Source organism: Eumetopias jubatus, unplaced genomic scaffold (assembly GCF_037043125.1).
Source record: "Eumetopias jubatus isolate StellerSeaLion01/CBP00866 unplaced genomic scaffold, mEumJub1_p1.0 scaffold_1, whole genome shotgun sequence".
Classification (NCBI taxonomy): Eukaryota; Metazoa; Chordata; class Mammalia; order Carnivora; family Otariidae; genus Eumetopias; species Eumetopias jubatus.
Genome location: NW_028274807.1, coordinates 101,354,026 through 101,378,860, shown reverse-complemented (window position 1 = coordinate 101,378,860; position 24,835 = coordinate 101,354,026). Strand labels below are relative to the sequence as shown.

Below are 24,835 nucleotides of genomic sequence, written 5' to 3'. Positions count from 1 at the left end.
ATACCTGAGTGAATCTTTTGATTCAAGGTTCTGCAATGACAATTGGGGGTGCTATTGGAAAATCACAAGCTCTTTGGCCAAACTGCTGCTGGAGTTGGCTAAGTACGTATGTGAATTTTCTGATGCTAGATAAAGATGTGTGGAAATGCAGATGCTGAAGAAGTAGCATTGTACAGATTCCTGGCAATATGGTAGAGTTTATTTGAAAGTTATTTTGCTTAGATAACCTTAAATAGGAATTTGTATTTGAAATGCCTTCCCTACTGACAAAGATAGCATCAATGATTCAGACTTTGCTAAAGATACTATGATAGTTAATTTTATGTGTCAATTTGACTGGACCATGGTGTGCCCAGGTATTTAGCCAGATATCATTCTGGGGGCTTCTGTGAGGGTATTTCTGGATGAGTTTAACATTTAAGTTGGTAGATTAACTAAAACAGATTGCCCTCCCTAATGTAGGTGGACCTCATTCAATCGGTTTGAAGGCCTGGATGGAATAAAAAGGCTGACCCTCCCTTGAGTAAGACAGAATTTTTCCTGTCTACTGCCTTTTAACTGGGATATTGGCCTTTTCCTGCCTTTGAACTTGAATGGAAACATTGTTACTTCCTGGGTCTCAAACCTGCTAGCCTTTGAATTGGAACTATACCACTGGACCTCCTGGAACATGCCAGCCTTCACAGCCACTGGACCTCCTGGAACATGCCAGCCTTCACAATCATGTGAGCCAATTTCTTACTCTCTCTTTCTATCTCTTTGTCTATCTCTTATGACTATATCCTTTTGGTTTTGTTTCTCTGGAGAAACTTGACTAGCATAGATACCTTTGCTGATGTGAGGATAAAAGATAATTTGACTTAGAGTCAGTTCAGAGTCCTAGAGAATCCTGGTGTTGCTTGACACAAGTTTAATTTGGCCAATCAAATGATGGTAGTTTTGATTCCATTTACTGCAGAGAAAATACTGTAACATTAAGGGCTGCCCCCAAATTCCTCTTAGAACTGTCTTTGTTGGGAATCATACTTTGATAAACGTGTTATGGGGTGGATTTTGTCAGGACTAAATTTTGCCTAGGTGCTGGAACCGGTGACTTGCACCTCCAGACTTTGGCAAATCCTGGGCTTTTGTAAAATGAAGAATCTATATGACACATTCTGGATGTGGGGGGAATCTAGATAGACGTCTTGCTGGTGGATGGTCCATGGGTAACAAGTCTTATCCCATCAGCAATGGGAGGATTGCTAACATACCCCTGTGGGGTAGTTACTGAGCTGGCTGTGATTGTCACTGGAATGGCTGGGGATGATGGGTGAGCTTCAGCAAAGCTTCCATCAGCCTCCCTGCAGAGGGTGCTTTAGAGATCTAGCTGCCCTTGATGGTGACTTTGCTCTTTCACTTGCTGTTCCCCCACCGCCTTTTGTGATTCAGCCCTTCCTCCCACCTCCTTTCAGGTGATGCTCCAATATACACTCTTGTCCCTGTCACCTCCTTACCCAAGGAACCCTCATTTAATTCCCATGGAGCTTTGACGGTGGAATTGTCTCCGTCAGTTTTCTTTTTAATAAATTATTATAAATAAATTCCATGCTCTGTTTCCCTCAAGGCTTCCCTGTTCCCCACTTAACAGCCCATTGCAGATATAAACCAGAAATCCAAAGGTGAACAAAGAGCAGAAATCCAGAGAAAAGTGAAACCCTACATTAGGTTTTTTGCTTTTTGTGTGCCTGCTTTTATGATTCTAATTCTTTTCAAGGCAACACAGCTGCCTCTTACTGACTGGGTCAGGACAAAGAAGTGGTATAAGAACAACAAAAACAGGGTACAGAGATTATCACTGGGTCAAAGGGGAGCCCCCTTGAGGCCTGGACATCAACGAATCTCAAAGCTTCAGAGAATGGCCATAACTGCTTTGTCTAATAGAAAGATAAACATTTAGAGTCAGTAAAATAGTACAACATTGTTTGATGTGACCTTTCTGCACGCCCCCCCGCCCCGAAAAAAGATGCAGTCGAATCTATTAATGTCACAAAAGCTTGTGTGTGAGAAGGGCCTATGATGGAATCAGTGTTGGGTGAGATAAGGCAGAATGTAAGGACTTCAGGGCTTAGAAGTGAGCCTGGGCAGATGCCAGTTGGTGCAGGATTAGCAGAAATCTCGAGATAGAGCTTTGGATTTCATGAGCTGTAGAATTATTGACTACAAGGAAATTTTACCTCAAGATCAAGGGGGCAGCGAGGCCTCCAGCTGCCTTGAGGGGTTATAATAATTTACATCTTTGTGATTAAGCACTTATTAGGAACCAGCAATGGAAATAAGGTGGATATTAAAGCTGACAAGTGTGTTAGGTCAAAGAGCACTGTCATATGAACTTCTTATTCTTGCCAGATAACTTCAGAATTCTCATTTCGGAGCAGTCATCAAGCTCATTTTCATTTCATCTGAACAATTTTAATTTATTTCACATTTTCAGGAAGTTGCCATGCATTTCTGTAAGAAAAAAAAAAGAAAGTGCACCAGCCAGGGCTGATAAGACAGAAAAGGATTTTTCAGAAAGGCTATGGGATCGTTCCCAGAGTTTCCAGGAGGGCTGGCGAGGGAACCTGGTGATGCCGGCAGGAACAGTGGTAGACTAGGAGTCAGAGCCATGGCTGGGAGACCACAGAACCAAACTCAGGGAGGACCACTGCCATTAGGGGCTCCGTATGTCTCAGTTTTTATCACTGTCACAGAAGGCACTGAACGGTACACCTAGCTGCTATTTCCCTCAACACCATAACGGATTCGCTACTGTTACCCTCTTCTTTGTCCAAATTGAGAATGCCGGGCTGCTGCATTTAATGAACCAAATATGTGCCAGGAGTCTGTGCCCCAACTGTCAGAGGAGATGGGGAACCAGCTTCTGGGTTTTGTGGCTCCCGTGGTGGGAAGTAAGTTTGAGCAGTGAACGGGGTTAATATGCCGGGAAGTCAAAAGAGAAATAGAAATTACAATCCTATGCAATATTGAGAGAAATGATTTTTTTTTTAAGATTTTATTTTTAGGGGGGCTCCTGGCTGGCTCCGTTGGTAGAGCATGTCACTCTCGATCTCAGGGTCATCCGTTCGTTCCCCATGTTGGGTGTGGAGCCTACTCAAAAAAAAAAAATAAAATAAAATCCTTAAAAATTTTTTTTATTTTTCAGGAATCTTTACACCCGATGTGGGGCTTGAACTTATAACCCTGAAAGCAAGAGCCACAAGCTCCACCGACTGAGCTAGCCGGGTGCCCTGAGAGAAATGATTTTTTTTTTAATAAAAATGGTTTCTTTTTCTATGTTGCCTGGGTGAAAGCAGGAAACATTCAAAGCAATAATATAAATTGCATATAAAAATGAACTCGGTGTTTTTTTTTTTTTTTTTAATTGAAGTAGAGTTGACATACGATGTTGTATCTGTTTCAGGTTTACAACATAGTGATTTGACAACTCAGTATATTACCCAATGCTCACCAGGTAAGTGTAGTTACCATCTGTCACCATACAAATTTATTATGATATTATTGACTATATTCCCTATGCTGTACTTTTCATCCCTGCAACTTACTTATTTTCTGACCGAAGGTTTGTACCTCTTAATCCGCTTCACTTATTTTGCCCATCCTTCCACCCTCTTTCCTCTGGCAACCATTGTTTTTTTTCTCTGTATTAATGAGTTTGTTTCTATTTTATTAGTTTCTTTTGCTTCTTAGATTCCACATATAAATGAAGTCGTATGGTACTTCTCTTTCTCTGTCTAACTTATTTCACTTGGCATCATACCCTCTAGGTCCGTTCATGTTGTCTCACATGGCAAGATTTCAGTCTTTTTTATAGCTGGGAAACACTCCATTGTATATAGAGTTGATCCTTGAGTAACATGGGTTTGAACTGCATGTGTTCACTTGTAAGTTAATTTTTTTCAATGAATACAGTACTGTAAGTATATTTTCTCTTTTTCATGACTTTCTCAGTACCGTTTTCTTTTCTCTGGCTTACTTTATTGTAAGAATACACTATGTAATGCATATAACATACTAAATATGTTTTCGTTGACTATGTCATCACTAAGTTTTCTGGTGAAGAGTAGGCTATTAGTAGTTAAGTTTTTTGGAAGTCAAAAGTTCTATGTGGATTTTAGACTGGACAAATGTCGGTCTCCCAGCCCCCCTCTGTTGTTTAAGGGTCTACTGTATATACCACTTCTTCTTTGTCCATTCATCTACGATGGACACAGGTTGCTTCCGTATCTTGGCTATTGTAAATAATGCTGCAGTAAACATAGGGAAACACATATTTTTTTGAATTAGTGTTCTCGTGCTCTTTGGGTAAATACCCAGAAGTGGAATTACTGGGTTGTGTGGTATTTCTATTTTTAATTTTTTTGAGAAAACTCCACACTATTTTTCATGGTGGCTGCACCAATTTACACCCCCACAAACAATGCACATGGGTCCCCTTTCTCCACATCCTCACCAGCACTTGTTATTTCTTGTCCTTTTGCTATTAGCCATTCTGACTGGTGTGAGGGGATACCTCATTGTGGTTTTAATTTTCGTTTCCCTGATGATGAGTGATGTTGAACATCTTTTCATGTGTCTTTTGGTCATCTGTGTGTCTTCTATGGAAAAATGTCTATTCAGGTCTTCTGCTCATTTTTTAATTGGATTATTATTTGGTGTTACATTGTATGAGTTCTTTATAGATTTTGGATTTATATTGGATAATTTATTTGCAAATATCTTCTCCTATTCAGTAGGTTGCCTTTTCATTTTGTTGATGGTTTCCTTTGCTATGCAAAAGACTCAGGTATTTTTAGATAAAATTTTTTTTGGAGCAGATCCATAGGTTTTATGGACTTTTCAAAAAGTCAATGTCTTCTCATACTTTTCCCCAGTGCCAAATTTTCTTTTTCAGGTTGGTTGAAAAGCTTGAATACATCATGCTCAAATCTCAAAATGTCCCTTAAGTATATGAGAAATATGCTTAAATTATCTCATAATAAAAAAAAATACAAATTTAAATTACAGTAAAATACCATTTGTTGCCAATCAGATTGGCAAAACCTAGAAGTTTGATATATAGTCTGTTAGTGAAGCTGTTTGGAAACTGTCTCTTTCTTACATTGCTAATGGGAATATAAAATGGTCTGACCTCTGTGGAGGAAGCTTTGTGGCAATACATAGCAAAATTACACTGTATAATTCTTATAGGAATTTGTCTCAAAGATAACCAGCAAAAATATAAAATAAAATAACATATACACAGAGCTTTCATTGTAGCATTGTTTTTTGTTTTGTTTTTAAAGTTTCATTAATTTATTTGAGTAATCTCTACACCCAACATGGGGTTCGAACTTACCACCCCAAGATCAAGTCACACGCTCCCCCCCGACTGAGCCAGCCAGGCATAATTTGTAATGCTAAATGTGGTAGACAGAATTCTAAGATTCTCATCCCCACTCCATATATACCTTGTATAATCCCCTCCTCTTGAGTGCAAGCAGAATTTGTGAATATGATAGGATAGCAATCTCAGGATTAGGCTACATTATATGGCAAAGGTAAAGGAATCTTTCAGTCATAATTAAGGTCCCTAATCAGCTGACTTAGAGATAGTCTAAAGGAGGATCATCCTGAGTAGGTCTGACCTAATCAGGTGAATCCTTAAAAAAGATTGTCTTGATGGCTTTGGAGAAGTAAACTCCCATATGTGAGAGGACTTCTGGAAAGGGTCTTGAGTAATATCATCCCAGCTGACAGCTAGCAAAAAAATGGGAACTTCACTTTAAAACCACAAATAACTGAATTCTGCTAACAACCAGTAAACTTTGAAGAGGACTCCAAGCTTCATGTGAGATCACAGACTTGGCTAATACTTTGATTTCAGCCTGGTGTGTTGCAGAGCAGTAGACCCAGATAACCTGTGTTCAGACTCTTGACCCACGGAAACTGTGAGATAATAATTTTCTTTTTGTATTAGGTTACTGAATTTGTGATAATTTGTTATACAGCAATAGAAAACTAATACACTGAAAAAAATACTACCAAAATGTCCACCAATAGGGGACAGATTGAATAGACTATGGTACATCCACATGTAGTTTAAAAAGGAATAAAGAAGATATAGGTGAGGAATGTTTTGTCCAAGTGCTATCTTTTGTATAAGAAAAGGGGAATATGAGTACTTATATGCCTACTCTTATATTTAAAAAAATGGCAGGATGATTAACCACAATAAGCAAAAATGGTTACTTAGAAGGAACTTTGGGGGGCAAGGAGGAGGAGACAGGACTGATGATAGTCTTTTGTGAATACACCTTCTTATATTTTTTGACTTTGCTATGTTGGTTTACATAATTAAAAACAAAAATAATACAAAAAAACCCTTAAACATTAAAAACTAATAGAAATAAATAAATTGATCTGCATGCATATTAATTTGATAGCATAATCACATGAATGAATGAATGAGTGAATGAATGAATGAATGGATTTTTTTAGGGGGAGGAGGGGCAGTGAGAGAGGGAGAGAGAGAACCCCAGCAGACTCCATGTGCAGCACAGAGTCTGACCCAGGCCGGATCCCACAACCTTGAGATCATGACTGGAGCAGAAATCAAGAGTTAGATACTTAACCAGCTGAGCTACACAGGCACCCCAGAAATGAATTATTTAAAGATACTTTAGAGCACAGTATTTTGACTGTTCCTTTCTAGTGAGATGGATTTTATCCTATTCAAGTAGGATAAACACAAAGAGGTCCACACCCAGACATATCTTAGTAAAAATGGTGAAAGCCAAAACAGAGAAAAATCTTGAAACAAGTGAGAGGAAAATGACTTTTCTCATACAAGGAAACTCCAGTAGGATTAATGAATGACTTCTAATCAGAGACAATGTAGGCTGGAACATAATGGGATGACATATTCAAAGCTGAAAGAAAAAAATTGCCAACTAAGAATCTTACATTCTGCAAAAAAGGTGAAGTAAAGACATTCTCGGATAAACAAAAACTGAGACAATTCATTGCTAGGAGATCCACCTTATCTGAAATACTAAAGGAAGTGCTTCAGGCTGAAAGCAAATGATCCCAGACCTTAATTCAGTTGTACACTAGAAAACACAGAGCAGTGGTAAAGGTAAATACATAATTATAAGAGATAATATAAATGCACATTTCTTTAAAAAAATTTTTTTTTAAAGATTTTATTTATTTATTTGAGAGAGTGAGCAAGAGACAGAGAGAGAGGGCAAAGGAACAGGGGGAGGGGCAGAGGGAGAGGGAGAAGTGGACTCCTCACTGAGTGGGGAGCCTGACGTGGGGAATGAAAATGTTCTAAGAGTCATTGTGGTGATGGTTGCACAATTCTGGTGAATATAATAAAAATTGAATGGTATACCTTAAAAGGGTGAATTGCATAATATGTGTTATATCTTTAAAAAAAAATTTTTTTTTTTAAGATTTTATTTATTTGACAGAGAGAGACACAGAAAGAGAGGGAACACAAGCAGGGGGAGTGGGAGAGGGAGAAGCAGGCTTCCCGCTGAGTGGGGAGCCTGATGCAGGGCTTGATCCCAGGACCCTGAGATCATGACCTGAGCCAAAGGCAGACGCTTAACCCGCTGAGCCACCCAGGTGCCCCTTCTAAGGACTTTATTGTGTTTCTCCTCCTCCTTGTGGTAATGGAAACTTCTGTTTGGACCCATTATTTTTTTTCATCCCTATGGCAACTATCATCACTCCAAGATGTGAACATTTGATCTAAGGCAGACCACTTAGAATTTTTCCCCTTAGATTTTTTTTTTTTCCCCAAAATAAAGCTGGGAGAGAAAAGCTCTCTTTTCTCTCTGGTGTGGGAGTATAAGAATGCAAGCCCCAGATGATTCTGCTCAGAGTTTCAGGTTTGGGTAGCCATTGATCTTTAGAGAATGAAGCCAATGTGAAAGGAGAAGGAAAAATGTGAGTGAGTGAGTGAGTGAGAGAGAGAGACAGAGAATGGGAAAGGTGGAGAAGGAAGAGATGTTACTTGAGTTCTGTTTAATATGCTCATCTTAAATAATTTTTTTAGAGAATTTATTTATTTATTTATTTGTTTATTTATTTATTTAGAGAATGAGCTGGGGGAGGGGCAGAGAGAGCGATTCCAAGCAGATTCTATACTGAGCATTGAGCCTGAAGCAGGGCTCAATTCCATGACCCTGTGTCCATGACCTGAGCGGAAATCAAGAGTCAGACACTTAACAAACTGAGCCACCCAGGTCCCCCTCATCTTAAATAGTTTTTGAGAGGATTAGACATAATATGTGTAAAACAGCTGACTTTTTAGAATTTTAATAAATGGCATTGTTTTTACTAAATAACAAATTACTTATTAAATCTCCTGCATTATTTAATTTCCTATATTTATATGCCTTCTCTTACAACCAGATTGTCAGTTACCTGAAGGCAGGAAACATGCATATTATACTTCCTTGTGTTCCAGAAAGCCTAGCATGAGCTAAGGTAATTTCTGTAAAAATGATATAGTTCATTGATAAGAACATGAAATTGATTTAAGTATAGTACTAGAATGACCTTAGTACCTTCTAATGAAGGTAGACTTGTTCTCTGTCAATTTATCCCATGTTAGAAGTGGCATTTTAACGTAAGCTCTTCTGAGGAGTATTATTTTTTCAGTTAGTGGAAGAAGTATGGTTAGTCAGTTAAATTCTAAAAAAAGTTTTTCTTGGAAATTCATGGATGAGATGTTTTTGCCCATGTAATTTAGGTTCTAATGTTGAATATTTAAGACACATTTTTAGCTTAATTGCTGGAAAGCAATATTACCACAAATTGAAATAGTTTTAAAATAGGGACGACTTAAAATTATAGTGAACATGTCATTTAGAATAATTGGCATTCTAAAAATCTGAAAGAAGTCATTAGAGGTATTCAGAGCAATTAGCTGATGATTCTTAAAAGGCCCATGTAAGTTGAATTTATTTATTCTATACATTTAAAGGGTTTAAATATAAATTGTCCTAGTTTTTAATAAGTAAGTGAAACTATTTTATTTTTTTTCCAAAACCAAATTGTTTAGAACCCTAAAAATATCTATTGTTATTTTGAATATAAAGTTTACTTACTTATCAAATATGATGTCTGGTCCATATTCCAAAATTTTAAAAATAAGAGTATGTCTTATTACAACATCTAGGTGACACATATTCTATAGCTTCCTCTTTTTAGCTAATGATAATTTTTAACAACTACTTCATTCTCAGGAAATGGTACAATTAAATAAAAAATTTGTCAGGGCACCTGGGTGGTTCAGTCGGTTAAGCGTCTTGGTTTTGGCTCAGGTCATGATCTCAGGGTTGTAAGACTGAGCCCCATGTTGGGCTCTGGGAGTCTGCTTCCTCTCTCCCTCTCCTTCTGTCTCTCTCTCCTGCCCCTGCTTGTGTGCACTCTCTCCAAAACTTATGAATGAATAAATAAATCTTTAGAAAAAAATTGAAAATTTTTCATCTTAATATTTCCTTAGTTTTACTTACATTTAAATTAACATATAGTGTATTATTAGTTTCAGAGATAGAGTTCAGTGATTCATCAGTTGTATATAATACCCAGTGCTCATTACATCACATGTCCTCCTTAATGCCCATCACCTAGTTACCCCACCCCCCACTAACCTCTCCTCTAGCAACCCTCAGTTTGTTTCCTAGAGTTAAGAATCTCTTATGGTTTATCTCCCTCTCTGATTTCATCTTATTTTATTTTTCCCTCCTCTCCCTTATGATCCTCTGTTTTGTTTCTTAAATTCCAAATATGAGTGAAATCATGTGATAATTGTCTTTCTCTGATTGACTTATTTTGCTTAGTGTAATAACCTCTAGTTCCATCTACATCATTGCCAATGGTAAGATATATTTTTTTTGATGGCTGAATAATATTCCATTGTGTGTGTGTGTGTGTGTGTGTGTGTGTGTGTACGTGCCACATCTTCTTTATCCATTCATCTGTCAGTGGACATCTGGGCTCTTTCCATAGTTTGGCTATTGTGGACATTGCTGCCATAAACATTGAGGTGTAGGTGCCCCTTTGCATCACTATATTTGTTTTCTTTGGGTGAATACCTAGTAGTGCAATTGCTGGGTCATAGGGGAAAATATTTTCTTCTTGTGGTTTATGTAATATATGAGCATAATTTTAATTATATAAGTTATAGAAAAAAACTGTGATGCTTTTGCTTGAGCTTAATATTTAATTTTATGTAAATATTTTAAAATTATATTCTTGACTGCCATTTTTGTTCATGATGAATTAACCACGGATGAGATTTATCTTAACCAACTAAAAAACCAGACAAAAGATATGAAACAATGGTTTTCAGATATTGGACAACAGGCAGTATAGAAAAGTGATCGTTGAAAGAAGGACACAAGCCAGGTGAGCCCAGTGATTATCTAAGCTACAGGCTAATGGAGTTTCTAGGCTTCAGTGCAGGGAGGAGAGCCCAACCAGAAACTGGCACTCTCTCCTGGTTGAGGAGATAGAGTGCAGAATTCATGGAGGCCAAGGCACTTACAATGGAAAAGGCAGAGTACTGGAGAGAAGACAGTGCCCAGTGAGAGAGTTCTGGAGACATGGCTCTCTGATATTTTTTCAGAAACGATCAGGCAGAATAGCCTATGGAGCTCACATGGTGCCAGAAATGGCTTTTGTTTCTACCAGTAAGAGTGGAAAGGCCTTTTTATTCCCAAGGAATTTAGTAAAGAGTCAAATTAGCCCTGGATGAAGGGTAGAAAACTATGGCATGCAGGTCAAATCTGGCCTTTTTTGTGCAACTAGGGACGGTTTTACTTTTTTATTTTTATTTTTAACAATTTTTATTTAAATCCCAGTTAGTTAACATACAGTGTAATATTAGTTTCAGGTATACAATTTAGTGATTCAACACTTACATATAACACCTGGTGCTCATCACAAGTGCAATCCTTAATCCCCATCATCTATTTAAATTGTCCCCCCACCACCCAGCTCCCTGGTTTTACTTTTTAAAAGGGTTGTTGAAGGCAAGTAAAGAAGAGTATGCAACAGGTTATACGTGGCCCACAAAGCCTGGCTATTAACTATGTGGTCTTTACAAAAAGTTTGCTGAGCCCTGCCCTAGACTAATGGCTGTTTAAACCTACCTAATAAAGCTTAGAAGCAAATCTCAAAATATCTGTTTTCAAGTAAATTAACCACATCTTAGAACAGAGCCTAAAAATATGTAAAGAGAAAAAACTAGTATTCATTTCCAAAAAACTTTCTGCATCCCTGAAAAATGTCCAAAAATATTTAAAGGAATACAAAGTGCCCAGTATCCAACAATGTAAAAACCACAATGTCTGGCATCTGATAAAAAATTACTAGGCATTCAAAGAGATAGTAAAATATCCATAATGAAGACAAAAGTCAATTAATAGAAACATAAATGGTGGAATTAGATAGATGATAGAATTAGTAGAAAAGGACAATAAATCAGCTATTATACTCCATATTTTGAAAAAGGCAGAGAAAGTCATGAGCATGATGAAGAGAGAAATGAAAGATATAAATAAGACCTAAATTGAATTTCTAGAGATGAAACATATGTTTGAGATAAAAATACACTGAATGGAATTAAACAGGTGATTATACACTATAGAAGGAAAAATTAGAGAACTTGAAGACACAGTAATGGAAACTATCCTAAATGAAACACTGAGAGAAAAAAAAAGAACAGTGAACAGAACCCTAGTAAAGTGTGGGAGACTGTCAGTATCTTTACACGCATGCCACTGGAGTCTCAGAAGGAAAAAAGAGATGGGAGGAAGGCGGAAAAAAATGTCTGAAGAAATAATGACTGAAATATTACCCAACTTGAGAAAACAGTAAACCCCATCGATATAAAAAGCTTAACAAACCCCAGTCAGAGGACACATGAAGAAAACCATACAAAGGAGATAATTAAATTGCTTAAAAGCAGGAATAAAGAGAACATAATTAAATCAAAGGAAAATGACACATACAGAAAAACAAAAATACATATGACAGAGTGTAAACCAGAATGTAGTAGAGCATCAAGTTTAAAGTACCAAATGATAGAATCCCTATTATTTAGATATCTACACCCAGCTGAAATATATTTTAAAAATGGAGGTAAAATCAAAGTATTTTCCAGACATACAAAAGTTGCTAGAATTTATTACCGGCAGAGCAGTATTACACGAAATGTCACAGGGGCACCTGAGTGACTCAGTTAAGCGTCTAACTCTTGATTTTGGCTCAGGCCATGCTTTCAGGGTTGTAAGATAGAGTCATGTGTTGGGCTCTGTCCTGGGCATGGAGCCTGCTTAAGATTCTCTCTCTCTCTCTCTCCCTCTGCCCCCCCAGCCCTGCTCTCTCTCTCTAAAAAAAATAATAATGATAAGAAAATAAAAAGAAAAAGGATTTGACAAAATTCAGCATAGCTTCCTGATAAAACTCTCAGAAAACTAAGAACACAAGGGATTTTCCTACCTGATAAAGAATAGCTATTAAAAACTTACAGCCAACATTGTATCTAATGATTAAAGAGTGATGATGTCCTTTTAACATTGGAATCAAGGCAAAATGTTTACTCTCACTACTTCTATTTAGCCTTAGAATAAATGCCCTAGCCTGCAAAATAAGGTAAAAAAAAATAAAAGTCATACAGATTGGAAAAAAATGTAAAACTGTCTTTATTCACAGAAAACATAATAGTCTATGTAGAAAATCCCAGTGAATCTATAAAAAGCAACTAGAAGTGATAAGTGAGCTTAGCAAGTTGTAGGATACTAAATCAATATACAAAATACAAGAATTTAAATTAAATAAACAATACTCTTCACATTTGCACCAGCATATGAGATATTTAGGGATATATTTGACAAAAGACGTTCAAGACCTGTATACTAAATACAACAAAACATTGTTGAGACATTATAAAGAAGACATAAATAAGTGGAGGGATATATACCAGGCTCATAGATTGGAAGAGTCAATATTGTTAAAATGTCAATTCTACACAAATAAATTGACATTTAACTCAATCCTAATCCAAATCCTTGAAGAAATTTTTTAGTAGAAATTGATAAGCTGATTCTAAAATTTATGTGAAAATACAGTGATCCCAGATAGCCAAAACAATTTTGAAAAAGAATAAAGCTTTTTTGTGCTACTGGATTTCAAGGGTTTTTATATGGCTTCAATAATAGTGTCTAAAACTGTCTTGTTAAATAAAGGCTCTATGCTGTCCAGTAAATCTCTAGGATTTATTCATCTTGAATAACTGAAATTTTGTATTCTTTGACTAATCCTCTCATTTCCCCCTCTTCCCAGGCCCTGGCAACCATTCATCTATTCTCTGCTTTATTAGTATGACTATGTTAGATTCCTCATTAATAATATTGCATTATATACTTAAAATTTTGCTGAGAGGATAGATCTTATATTAAATGTTTTAATCACACGCACAATAAATAAAGACAACAGGAGGAAACTTCTGTAGGTGATGGATTAAAAAAACAATTTATAGACGGATATGTGTAATGCATAGATTGTGGTTATGGTATTATGGATATATACTTATCTCTAAATTCTTCAAGTTGTATACATTAAATATGCACAGATTTTTTTTCCCCAAACACCAGCCTTTTAAAAAAATTTTCACGGAATTCTCCAATTATAGTTTTACTCCCAGGTTTATTGAGGTATAATTGGCAAATGAAACTATAAGATATTTAAAGTAAAATATGTACAGAGTTTTGTATGCCAATCATATCTTCCTTGATAAAATACTTAAAAATGACAGTGTCATTTGGCATAATGATAGACACACTTATGGATCAATGGGACACTGGAGAGTCCAGAAATAGATCTACCCATACATACAATTGGATTTTTTCTCTTTATCTTTTACCCTGGTTTTTATTTTTCTTCATAGCATTCATCCTTGCCTAACATTTCAGATATTTATTTGATAATTGTCCCTCCCAGCTAAATATTTTTTATTGTGGTAAAAAAATCACATGAAATCTCTCTTTTTCAAAATTTTTAAGTGTACAGCACAGTATTGTTAACTAGAAGCACACTGTTCTACAGCAGATCTCTAGAACTTTTTCATCCTTCATGAATGTGGCTTGTGAGATCGAGTCATGTGTTGGGCTCTGTGCTGGGGCGAATGTTAACTTGAGCGTGGTGATGATTTTATGGATGTATCCATATGGTAAAACTCCTCAAGTTGTACACTTTAAATATGTGCAGTTTGCTGCATGCTGATTATATTTCATTGAATTGTAAAAAGAAAAAAAAAGAAAATATAAATAAAAATAAAAACAAAACCAAACCCCCAGAAATTAATTTACATTCTCTTACCTAAGGTTTTTTTTTTTTTTTGGTATTATACAAACTATATACTATATACTAATTTGCAAAACAGTTGATTTCTTCATCTTGAAATTTTGTTTCATGAATAGATCTTAAAAATATTCAGAGTTACCAGTACTTTTTTATTCATTACATCACGCACCATAATTAAAGATTTTTGTATCTATTTGACAGAGAGAGGGAGACAGCGAGAGAGGGAACACAAGTAGGGAGAGTGGGAGAGGGAGAAGCAGGCCCCCCACTGAGCAGAGAGCCCTATGCAGGGCTCGATCCCAGGACCCTGGGATCATGACCTGAGCTGAAGGCAGCCACTTAACCGACTGAGCCACCCAGATGCCCCCATCACACACCATAATTAAATATACACCATGCTAAATTCTGAATAAGCAAAATGGATTAACTTAAATTAGAAAGCACTCCAATGGAACAATCTTTGGCTTAACATTTTTAAATGTGCTTAAGTATTGTGTGATTTCACAACTGAGAAGTTTTACATTTTTGAGTTCTAGGCTAATCAGTTTCTCTCTTCATCCCTTTATGAAAGGAGGGAACTGAAAGCCCCAGGAAAACTGGGTATGAGCAGAGAAAAGCCTGTTCTGTGCAGATGAAACCAGGGCTCTGGCGTTTTAGGACTCTATCTCTTCAACTAAACCCGTGCTGTGGAGTTAAAGACCCACATATCTGTTGGAAGATAACCTGCAAAAGAAATGGACATATATGTCATCTCTACTTCTGGCAAATACTAAAAAGAGAGATCAACTATGGTAATAGGAAAAATAGCTAACACTGGTCTCTCCACAGTTTTAAAAAAATCCTCCACCTACATTATTTCCTTCAATGGACACTGGTCATAGCCCCTGGAAGAAAGTAGGTGCTCAATAAAAGCTTACAGAATGAATGAAATTCCGACTGGTGTCTAGGAGATTGGAGGCACTGCCTTTTTGGAGGTAATTCTCCCTAATTGCTCACATCTGCATGTCTTGGGAGCAGTGGCACTCATTATGTTTATTGTGCACTGTCTTTTCAAGGATGTTTGTGTAGTAAACAGACTTGAAAGATAGAGATAGTGTCTCCCCTCAGAGCAAGGGAGGGAGTATCATAAATGGACCATAAATGGACTAATAAAGATGTCTCTTTTTGGGGCAAAAGTCTGACAACTTTACTTTCCATTGTAAATGATTTGGGATCCTTATGCTGTTTCCTTTCCTGTAAAGCACTGTACTTCAGAGGCAGGCATGTTTTCATCTTCTTGATGCCACACTGTGGGAACTAAGGTTTGAGGAACTGGCACAAATGATGGTACTCTGGCTATTGCTGTGAGTAATAAACCATCCGTTGTCTCTGACCCAGGAGTCTCATCTCTTCTGCCAGCATCCCTCAGACTGTGGGAAGCTAAGTGTTATTTGCAAGTTGGTTAAAATCTCAGACCCTTCACAGTTTTTGACATGCTGTGCATGTTTTTTTGCACTAAGGTGCATAATCTCAGGAAAACTTAAAAAATCAGAATAAGCAGCCAACTGTATTGGGTAAAGAAAACAATAGGCGAAATCTCACCAAAAACACAACCTCTTCACTTTGCAGAACAAAGCTACTCGTAAGGGCTAAAATAGCCACTATCTTGCATTGGGGAAGAGGAAGAAAAATGAAAGAGCCTACTTGATGGTAAGGTAGCAGATCAAAATAACTATAAGGATCAGACAAAAATACAGAAACTGCCACACCATAGAATCTCAACGTGTGGAAAGTTGTAAATGAAGGAGAAGAAGTTGACTCAAGAGACTTCCAAAGAGGTATGCTGGCGCTGATTCTTCTACAACCTCTAGAAGGAATTATAAAATATTGCAAAGAGTGATTGTTTTTGAGAAGGCAAATGGGGTGGGAGAGAAATCTACTTTGGATATTTTGAATTTTAGATCATCTGCAGGTAGTACTTTTCAAAAAATACATGTCTAAAACAATTTAAAAGGGCTTTAAAATGATGTTTTTTTAGGTAAGAAAGCATTGTTTTTAGATTTAAAAAACTACCCAGAAGGATTTTACCTTTTAAAAGATTTACTGAGGAAACTATTCTTTTCAAGGTGGCTGGCAATTTGGCTTTATGGAGGTAAAAATGTCTTTACCTTTGGAACGGACTCTTTTTTTTTAAGGAAGTTCTTCAGAATAGGCTCTTTCATTCTGGGTCAGTAAGATCAGGAAACACACGCCCATTGTTCTCAGATAAAGGTATGAGGTTACCTTGAATCTGAGAATGCACACATTGTGTTCTATTTAGTAAATGTCAATTAGATGTACATATTTTACTTCTAAAAGAGGGGATAGAAATAGTTTTCCTAAAAGATATTCAATCAGGACTATTAGTGTCCTCGATCGGATTTGTTAAGGATTGAATACCTAAGAATTTGAGATGGTCTCTTCCGGAGCATAGAGTTTGCTTTTTAGTTATCCTTCTGAAAAGTCAACAAGGTGAGTCTGGCCGGGCTTAGAGCAATCCTAAGAGAGGCTGGTTCTGGGCACAAAATGTGGCTCATACTTGAACATCTCTGGCCTAGCACTGACAGAACTACAGTAACAACAGCAGATGGGCTATTTGTCTGGGTGGTCCTTTTGTTTTGTTTTTTAAAGATTTATTTATTTATTTGTCAGAGAGAGAGAGAGAGAGCACAAGCAGGGGAAGCAGCAGAGGGAGAGGGAAAAGCAGGCTCCCCATTGAGCAAGGAGCCTGATGCGGAGCTCTATCCCAGGACCCTGGGATCATGACCTGAGCTGAAGGCAGACGCTTAACCAACTGAACCACCCAGGTGCCCTGTCTGGGTGGTTGTGACTCCTATTGGAAGGAACTGCCGGGGCTGTTGGGCTGTCTGAGGAGGCTCAGATAATTACAAATGGAAATTAACTCTTTAAGTAAACAATACTGGAGGTCCTTGGGAATCTCAGTAGAACCTGGGGAAAAAGATGGGGCACCTCTTGCAATTGTAGCATGGGGCTTGGAATTGTTCTAGTAGTGAAAAGACCTTTTTTTGTGATTCTAAATTGTTGAAATGGAATGTTTTCATTATTTATTTAGTTAAACATGTTTAAACTTGTTAGAATATGCTCATTCGTTGGTAATTTAATCATTTAAGATATTAATAAAGTAGGGACTCAGGCTTGAGTCTAAGTGGGGTTTGAGTGTGACTAGAGTGAAATTATGGGGTAGCCCCACCACATACCTATATGTAGGAGCCTTGAGGGATCTTATTTGGGGATGAATAAGCCAGTTTTGCTGAAAATACCCAGTGGAAAAAACTTAGTCATCAGTCAGGAAGACATACTCTGAATAGAGTGTAGTCACTATTGGGTTCATGTTTGAGTCCCGGGTAACTCGGAAAGGCTGTGAGAAACATAGGAAGAGCTGTTTCCGTGAAAGCTTTGTAGAATATTGAGGCTGCTCCTAGGAGCGCTCTGGAATCCTGCTAACAAAGGCGAACAGAAAAAAGAGACTCTTTGTCTCTCACTTTGGTCTCTTCATAGATTAAGTCTCTGAGAAAGCTGTACAGTTCTGCTGTAAGCCTTGCCACCACGTTGGGTTGTGTGCAGAACTCCTTTCTCAGGTTGCTCACTTCCAAATTGAAGTCTCACTGTGAACAACATATTGGTAAAATCTAGGTCACATGTTTGAGCCTTAGCTACAAGGGAGGCTGAGTTTCCTGGGTTCTACCTTGAAGATACAAGACTCCGAAGCTTAAAAACTTGCCAAAAAAAGAAGGTTTTCAGTCAGAAAACACACAAATGTCTACTACAACATGCATCTCGAAAGCTAAGTTATGAAAGTTGGAAGTTCTTATTTTAATATGCAAATAGTTTTGAAAATGTTTTAGTCAAATCTACATAGTACTTTATTTATTTATTTTTAAAATATTTTATTTTTAAATCATCTCTGTACCCAACATGGGGCTTGAACTTACAACCCCACAATCAAGAGTGGCATGCTCTACTGACTGAGCCAGCCAGGCACCCCTATGTATTACTTTGGATGCAGGTAATCACTGGGACCAGGGGGCTTATATTTAAAGTGGGATCCAGGCATTTCTGGAGTCATGTGGAAAATGCTGGGTTAGCCCTAAAGGATGGGAAGCTGATAAGCATAAGGACTAAGAACTCTTCCAGGAGAAGAATTCATTCTTGCCATATAAGTTGCCACTTGGAAATGGGAATTCCAATGCAACCTGTCTGTGTTATTTAGATTTATCTCACAGGCTATCCCTCTTTGGTCTCATGTGTAAGTTCTATGTGGGCCAGGAGAAACAGGAAAGGATTTTCACTTAAATTTCTCTAAGACGTCAAGAGAATAAGCAAACATCCAAGTGGGTGTATACAGTGGGGAGAGGTATCCCCCAGCTTCACAATGTACTGTTGCCCTCCATTGCTGGAGGAGAAGCAGACGTAGAGTCCAGTAGAGGCTTGAGGAGAAGTGGGGCACAGTGGATTATGCAGAGCTTGTGGGGCTATCTGGCAAAACACCCATGGGGAATCCTAGAAATACTTAGGGGAGGGTCTTAGATGAAAAATTCAGTAAAGTTTGAGTAATTACTTTTTAGGTGACCTGGAACTTGGAGAAAAATCAGGTCATACATGTATTTCAGTTTTAATTTATCAATATATTGTTGGGGTTGTTTTGTGGCTAACTAGGACTCTTCCCATATGCATAGAGTCACTGCTCTGACAGAATTCAAAGAACTGAAAAAGGATTTAATTTTAATTGGCACCTTACTGTGTATTTAAAACAAACACTTAGATATTAGTGTATATTAGTAATGGATGCCTATTAGCAAAAATTAATTGGTTTTATAGAGGGAAGTATAAATCTATCAGAACTTAAGAAAATGTATAATATAAAAGAAACTATTTTTAGTTTAAATTGAATTGCTGATATATTGCAATATTTCAAAGGTCCCTGGTGAGAGATTTGCCTATATTCTTGAACTCCACTTTATTGAAAAAAAAAACCCTAGTGTTATAAAACTTGAATATTTTCAGGAAGCAAAAAGCATTTTCAAATATAAGTTCTTCAAGGAACATTAGGTCTCTTATTGCTTGAATCAATGGGAACAAAGTTAAATGGTTTTAGAAAAACGTTGGAAGCAACCAAAAAGATAATCTTTCTTTTCTTCTGGTAGTCAATTTGAATGATGAACAAGTGTAGTGAAATGTCTTGTTGTTAAGATTTGACTTTATTTACACATTAAATTACAAAATAGAAGGAAGCTCTCTGCCATTTAAATTTTCCATTTTATCATTTTATCAGAGCTGAAAACAAATGAATATTTTTGCAATAAGATTCTTTTTTTTTTTTAAGATTTTATTTATTTATTTGACAGAGAGAGAGAGAGCGCACAAGTAGGCAGGCAGGCAGGCAGAGGCAGAGGGAGAAGCAGGCTCCCCGCTGAGCAGGGAGCCCGATGTGGGGCTCGATCCCAGGACCCTGGGATCATGACCTGAGCCGAAGGCAGACACTTAACCGACTGAGCCACCCAGGCGCCCCTGCAATAAGATTCTTAATAAGAGGAAGGATGAAACAAAACTTCATAGCAATTAAAATCTTATAAAGTATAAAATTAATTTCAAACTGGAACTTTCAGAACTCCATGCTACTGGTGAAACTAATTTTTCAATAGGTAAGTTTAAGAGAAATATTACATTATTAAAAACAAAAGGCTCAGAAATATGAGGATTTCCTGCTTGTTTGCTTAGTAAGGGAAGCTTTCTCCTTTAACTCCTTTCTCTTCTGTGTTTGATCAAAGTGGTCAAGGTCAAGTGCACAGACCTGTTACATGAGATACACATCTGGGGAGTAAAGGTCAGTAAGAGATGAGGTAAGCTAAAGCAGAGAGGCCTTCTGGACTGAAGCCCAGCAGAGCTGATGTACTGGGAAAGTAAGCTGACAAACTCCTTCAATTCAGGGTCAGGAATATAATCTGCTTGGTGATGTAGCTGTTTTATAAAAGGAGCTTTATTCTGGGCCTTCATTGTTTTCCTCTTAATAAGTTATTTTGATTATAAATGCTACTCTGAAGGGGAACACAAAATTTTTTACGAATTCGTTTGGTTTTTAATATATATATTTATAAATATATTTATATTGACATATGAAATATATGTTATGACATATATGTAAGTATATATCAATATCAATATGTTTATATATTTGATTTTATACTGTTCATAATTTAAATTTCACCTGGACACATTGCTGTTTCAAAATTTAATATACAGAAAAGACTCCTTTAAGTGATTGTGATGGCCATTTAGGAAAAGTTAGTACTTAGAGACTGTATTAGTACAAGAAATGCTGATTTTCAGGGTAATTTGGTCAGTGTCGGGGAAGTACAATTAATTGTGAAAGAAGTCGAAGTCCAAATCCTAAGGTTGAATTTTATCCCAGAGTTCTTCCTGGGTATCTGGCTGCAGAGACAGTGAATCAGGGCAGTTGTCTGGGATCTTGAATGACTGGAAGGCTGTTGGTATTCAAAAAGCCACCCCCTTGTTAAAATCACTTCGCATACCCCATTATCAAGCAAAGTGAAAAAAGTGTTTATCCACCTTTATGACTCCATGTGCTTTGTAACATGACTTCTTCAGTGAGGCCTCCTTTGATCTTTCAAAATTGACTTTTTTTTTTTTAAATCATGTTGTATTAGGTATAAATACCCTCTTCCTCTTCTTTCTCTGATATTTGTTTCCATAGAGCTTTTTGTTATTTGAGAAATGTTTCCTCTGTGCTAGATTGTATTACTTGTCATCAATTCTTTCTTTTCTCCCCATACTTGCTATGTTCATGTGAATATAATATGCTTTCTAGACCTATTGAGGTTGGGCTTGACCATGTCTCAATATGATTAGTGGGATATGGGAAGAAATGGCTATTGTGATTCTAATCTGAAGAAACATTGTGTGGTTCTCTTAACTGCTTGGACTCTTTCATCTGCTACAAGATGAGCATATGCTGGGTAGCTACCTGTCTCACTATAGGGATCTGTAGAGCAGAAATAAACTCTACCCACATCTTAAAGCTGAGCTGCCTAGCCAATCTGTAAACCTGTGGATGAGAAATCAATAAAAGCTTTTTGTTGTAAACTGCTGAGATTCTGGAGATGTTTGTTATACAACAATGGCACAGCAGAATCTGACTAATACACTTCCAAATTTTCCTTTTTCAAACTGAAATCCATAGAAAAATGAAAGAAGAATGGAATGAGTACCTGTACACTCTTCACTGAAATTCAACAATTGCTAACATTTTATAAATTTATCTCTGTCTCTATAAGTTTTTCAGGGACCATTGAAATTAAGTTGTAGGCATCCCGATACTTCACTAAAGGTAAATACTTAAGCTTTTCATTCTAAGAATAAGGACATTCTTCCAGTCAACTGAATTTGAACTAAGTTACAAATAAAAAAATTTTTTTGTATTAATTTAAAGACTATACTTTCAGGGATCATTTCTATAGTTTGTTAATTTTATCTTAAAAGAAATTCATAAAATTACCAAAACAAAGTGATCTAATGCTATTGTCTTAGTCAACTTGGGCTGCCATAACAAAATATTAGAGCCTGTGTGGCTTAAACAACAGAAATTTATTTTCTCATGGTTCTGGAGGTTGGCGGACTGAGATCAGGCTGCCAGAGCATGGCAGGGTTCTGGTGAGAGCTCTTCCTGGTTTGCAAATGGCTGCCTTCTTGCTATGTCTTCCCATGACAGACAGACAGCTCTCTGGTCCTGTCACGAAGGCCTCACCCTTATGAACTCATCTAAGGCTAAGGCAACTATAGCCCGTCCATTTTAGTGAGTTGCAACTGTCCAACAACTCCTTGGAAAACATTATTTTCAATTTCTAAAATGTAAGTAAAGGTAATGATTTATAAGTGCAGCTACATATATTTTGTCAGCATTACCGAGGGCTTAGGCAGTGAGGTGTTTTAAGCTAAGTTTAGTGGTACATAAATCCATCCGGTGCTAGCATGCCAGAAAGTGTAAAGAATTATAGGCTGGCATGAATTCCTAATGTGACTCAGCATAATGTGTGATGCCTGCTGAACACTTCCAAATGAATTGATGAAGATTTCTGTAGGCCACACTCCTTTAAACTTCATGCTCAAGGTTGTTTCTTATAACTTGGGAATGAAGTCCTCCATAACTGTCTAGAAAGGGGGCAGGATAAAAATCGCAGACACATGGATTAGAGATGAAAAACAGTATAAAGCAGGCTTGTGAGTTGTGCTTTAGCAGCAGTCAGACCTGGGTTTGAATGCTGGGTCTACCTTTCCCTGGTTAGTGATCTTGGGTAAATTTCTTCACATTTCTGTGCTCAGTTTTCTTATCTATAAAATGCAGATAACAGTACCTACCTTTCAAGGTTTCATTTAATGGGAAAGTCTTAACTGAATACAACTATTAATATATTAATATTTGTGGCTTTTTCTGCTCTGTGATCTTATAAGCACAGTGGACATGGGTCTTTGCTCATTTAGCTTCCCTTTCCTCACCTGTTGTCTAAGGAGAAAGGCTTTTCTGGAAGATTTGGTGGTGACAGAGGGAAAATAAGAGGAGAACCGAACTGTCGGAGCAGCAGGCCAATCTCCCTCTGGCACGATCCGGAGTTCATCAGAGCACATGCTGGGAGGGAGCAGTGGTGGAAACAGACCTGGATGGAAGGGATAGTCACAGGGGTGGGAAGTGGAGGTGAAAGGTAACTCTTCTGGGGGTGTACTTGGGTGTGAAGCACTGTGTTCATGGGCTGTCATATATTTTCTTAGACCTAACTCTGGATTGGAATCCAGATGTAACTGCAACCCAGCTCTGGTCCTGGGTGGTGGGAGTTAGGATTCAACAGGATCATATGTGTCAAGCTCCTAATGTGGTGCCTTGCGCATGGAAGTGGTTGGTAGGTGAGCATGTTAGTACATTTTTAGAGACAGCACCAGAGCCACATGGTCTAGGAGTTCTCCCACTTTACTGTGCAAACCACCTAAAGTGTTTAAAGCATAGCTTCTGGCTCCCACATCCATGAATTCTGGCTCGGAAGGTCTGAGATGGGACCAAGAAAGCTGCCTTCTTTTTTTCTTATGTATTTCTTTCTCTATTTTTAATAAATACTCTTTTTTTAAAGATTTATTATTATTATTATTTTTTTGACAGAGAGAGAGACAGCGAGAGAGGGAACACAAGCAGGGGGAGTGGGAGAGGGAGAAGCAAGCTTCCGGCGGAGCAGGGAGCCTGATCCGGGGCTTGATCCCAGGACCCTGGGATCATGACCTGAGCCGAAGGCAGATGCTTAACAACTGAGCCACCCAGGTGCCCCAATAAACACTCTTATGATTCAGGTGGTCTAGGGACTAGAACTTTAGTCTAGACTCAGATACCATCATTTGGTAGTTCCTCTTCCTGGAGCTATTCTAGCTACTCTCTTTTATGTGCACAATAAAGCATGAGCAAGGATATTTACTGCAACATTTTGTAGAGGATAGACGTTAGAAAAAGTCTAAATAGCCCCCACTTGATGAATAGTGAACAAATGTAGAGTGTAGTCATATAATGGAATATTATGCAACAATTAAAGAGACTAAGGGAGAGCTGTATGTTCTGATATGGAAAAATCTCCAAGATACAATGCTTAGTGAAAACAAATTACCGAGCAAGATATACAATGTGGAACCATTTATTAAACATAAAGTGAACAACACTATATTTTATAAGTAGCTATATGTATGTAGACATACATAAATGCTTAAAGGTTTGGAAGGATTCATATGTGATAACAGTCCTCACCTTGGGGCAGCAGAGGCAGGAGACAACAACTGGGGTGTTGTTTCCTCTAATGTTTTATGCATTTACAGAGAAAATGCATTAATATGTTACTTGTGTCATTAAAAATCAATGAAAAAGACCTAGCCCAACTCCTCCATTTTATAGATGAGGAAACTGATATTTGCTTTCCAAACATCTCAGATAGCATGATATACTCAAAGATGGACTTCAGTGAGCTTGATTGCTTATTCCAGAGCGTGAACTTTCTTCATCATGCCCAGTTGAACTTACCAGGCATTTTTGATGAAGATGTGGTAGTCCCAGACATATACATATATATATATCTCCTCAGCATCAGGAGACAGTGGCTGCTAAGGACAGGCCAGCTAGAACTTGGCTGGGCTACTGTAGATGGAGGCTTGATTAGATGTGCATTTTTGGGGTCCAGCAGTGATCAGGACCCCAGAAACACTAAAATGAGGAGGAGGCAGATAGCTTTCATCAGGCCCATTAATTTTCAAGGAGAAATATAACCATATGGGCTGCTGTACTTGTATCAGTTTGTTTCTCCAAACCAGCAAGTTACAGGGGGAGCCAAATGGTGATTAGAAACTCACT

The 24,835-nt window shown here is 37.5% G+C and overlaps 1 pseudogene; it reads left to right on the top strand.

Moving 5' to 3' along the window:
• The first annotated feature begins 21,889 nt into the window (after nucleotides 1–21,889).
• On the top strand, nucleotides 21,890–21,985 carry LOC114209162 (small nucleolar RNA U3; annotated as a pseudogene).
• The last annotated feature ends 2,850 nt before the right edge of the window (nucleotides 21,986–24,835 follow it).